The following is a 3213-nucleotide window of genomic DNA, read 5'->3' as shown; positions in this document are numbered from 1 at the left end:
ACTTAATATGTTTTTTTTCTAGATCCATCCATTTGCCTATAAATTTCAAGATGTCATTATATTTTGCTGCTGTGTAGTATTCCATTGTGTAAATGTACCACATTTTCTTTATCCATTCTTTGGTAGAAGGGCATCTAGGTTGTTTCTGAGTCCTAGCTATGACAATGCTGCTATGGACATAGTTGAACACATGTCCTTATGGTATGATTGAGCATCCTTTGGTTATATACCCAACAGTGGTATTGCTGGTTCTTGAGGTAGATTGTTTCCCAATTTTCTGAGAAATTGACATACCAATTTCCAAAGTGTCTGTACAAGTTTGCACTCCCACCAGCATGGAGGAATGTTCCCCTTACCCCACATCCTGTCCAACATAAGCTGTCATTAGTGTTTTTGACCTTGGCCATTCTGAAAGGTGTAAGATGGAATCTCAGAGTTGTTTTGATTTGCATTTCTCTAATGGCTAAGGATGTTGAGTATCTCCTTAAGAGTCGTCCAGTAATTTGAGATGTGTCTGTTGAGAGTTCTCTGTTTGGGTCATACCCAATTTTTTTTGTTATAGATTTTTATGACTTTTGAGAAATGCATGATGCCGTATTCTATGTTACAGTGCCATGCAGAATGGTTGCGCCACAGTGAAAATCCCCTGACTCCCACCGAGCCATACCCCTTTCCTTTCCTGAGCCCCTGGTACCCACTGTCTTGTCACTAACTCTGTAGTGTTTCCTTTTCTAGAATGACATGTAGCTAGAATCAAACTATTTTAGTCTTTTCAGATGGGCTTCTTCCACTGAGTAGTGCACCCCTAACTTTCCTTCTTTGGTGAAAAAGTCATGAGACCTAAAAGTTTACTTCTTTTTATTGCTGAGAAGCATTCTGCTTCATGAAAATACTCCAGTTTATTTATCCATCCACACATGGCAAGACATCTTGGTTGCTCCCAATTTTGAATAAAATTTATAAACAGCCTTGCAGAATTTTTTTGTGTGTATGGACATAAGTTTTCAGTATATTTGGGTAACCTTCCATGTAGTGGCATTTCTGCTGTGTTTTAATAAATAAAGACTACCTGAAGATCTGAGAGTAAAACAGTCCCACTGCTCAGCCTTACAGACCAGGTTATGATAATATATACTTTTAATCCCAGTAACTACAAGGACACACACCTTCAGTCCCAGTAGCTACACTAGTTGCCATAGAAATCAGGGGGTGCATGCCTTTAATCCCAGCCCTAGAGGGGATTATAAAATGGGAGGAAAGAGCTCTTAAAAGTCAGTCTCATTCTGAGATTCCTGTAGGCAGGATCACCATTTCAGACCGAGGCCAAGGTAAGAGTCAGTGGCATGATGTTTTGCTTTTCAGATCGTCAGGTTGAACCCCAATTTCTGACCCTGAGTTTGTATCATTCATACTTCACTTCCAGAAGTGTGATTGCTGGATTATGGTATATACGTATTTGGGGGGGGCTATTGAGAGACTCTAAGCTGTCTTCCAAAGTGTCTATGTTCTTTTTCATTTCTATAATCTAAGAATAAAATTTGCTGTTATTTCACCTCAGCTTTTGATGTTGTCTATTGATGGACCTTTCCTATATAACTAGTGTGCACTAGTAGCCCATGGTAACTTACAATTCTCTAACAACACGATCCTAACATCTTTTCTTGTCATCTGTTCTTTGGTAAAGAGTCTGTTCAGATATTTTGCCCATTTAAAATTTTGACTTTTTTTTTTTTTAGTGTTGAAGTTGGGGTGGGGCAGGAGTGCATTCTGGATGTGATTCTTTCATCGCATGCTTGCTTTTGTCAGTACTTTCTTCCTGTCTGTGCTGTATCTTTCCACTCTTCTAATGGCTCATCCTTTTAAAATGAGATGTGTGGTCCATGAGTTATCTTCCTTCCTGGGAATGCCCCATTAGTATAAGAAGAAAACAAGGAAACTTGACATTAAGTTTTCAGGATTGCAAGCATACATTGTTAGTCCCAGCACTGAAGAGGTAGAGACAGACAAATCTCTGAATTTGAGACTGGCCTGTGCTATACAGTAAGTTCCAGGCCACTCAAAAGTACACAGTAAGACCCTATATCAAGCTCTTCCTGTAAGCAGCCAGAGATGACCTGTGAAGATAGTTCACTACTCTCCTGACCCAGAAAACCCTACAAAATCATGCAAATCGAGAGGATCAAACCTTCGGGTTCACTTTAAGAACACCCGTGAAACGGCCCAGGACATCAAGGGTATGCATATCCGAAAAGCCACCAAGTATCTGAAAGATGTCACTTTGAAGAAGCAGTGTGTGCCATTCTGACGGTACGATGGTGGAGTCGGTAAGTGCGCCCAGGCCAAACAGTGGGACTGGACACAGGGTTGGTTGCCAAAAAAGAGTGCAGAATTTTGCTGCACATGCTGAAAAATGCAGAGAGCAATGCTGAACTGAAGGGTTTAGATGTGGACTCTCTGGTCATTGAGCACATCCAGGTGAACAAAGCACCTAAGATGCACCGACGAACTTACAGAGCTCATGGCCGAATTAACCCATACATGAGCCCCCCTGCCACATCGAGATGATCCTCACTGAAAAGGAACGGATTGTTCCAAAGCCAGAAGAGGAAGTTGCACAGAAGAAAAAGATATCCCAGAAGAAACTGAAGAAACAAAAACTTATGGCACGGGAATAAATTCAACATGAAATAAATGCAGATAAAAGTAAAAAAAAAAAAGACCCTATATCAAAAACAGACAGAAAAGTTCTTGTAAGTATGAGAACTCTATATGAATTATTTCTCAGACTGGGGGAAGGTATCTGTAATTAAAAACGTTGTGGATTAACATGTATGCTATATGTGTGTCTAGGTTCTTCTGAGAAGTCCGCATCTTTGTGCTGCATGCATCCTTATAGTCCTACACAGGTGGCTGCTCCTAACCTTAAAGCTGGAGAATTTTCCTGTCTTGTCTCTCACTCTTTTCTTTAAATGTCCTTCTCTTGGGAAGCATTTATTTCTTTCTGTCCATATCACTATCTGAACCCTTTATATTTATTTATGAACTTGAAGCCTCCTTGCTAAGTAGACTGGGCCTCAGTTCTATAATTTATGGACAGCTGCAATTCAGGGGTTTGTTGGCTCCCTGAAGTTTGGATGTATAAAGCATTTGGTGTGTTGTCTGGCTCTGGTGAGCACCAAATGCTGCTTTCTTCTTTTCCTTCCTGCCCACTTC

The 3213-nt window shown here is 40.5% G+C and overlaps 1 pseudogene; it reads left to right on the top strand.

The window, feature by feature from the left end:
- The first annotated feature begins 2128 nt into the window (after positions 1–2128).
- Positions 2129–2692, top strand: LOC126511317 (60S ribosomal protein L17-like; annotated as a pseudogene).
- The last annotated feature ends 521 nt before the right edge of the window (positions 2693–3213 follow it).

The sequence above is a fragment of the Alexandromys fortis genome, unplaced genomic scaffold (genome assembly GCF_014885135.2).
Source record: "Alexandromys fortis isolate MF-2015 unplaced genomic scaffold, M_Fortis_MF-2015_v1.1 scaffold_97, whole genome shotgun sequence".
NCBI classification, from domain to species: Eukaryota; Metazoa; Chordata; class Mammalia; order Rodentia; family Cricetidae; genus Alexandromys; species Alexandromys fortis.
Note: the sequence above shows the minus strand (reverse complement) of the source record. Positions and strands in the feature narration are given on the sequence as shown.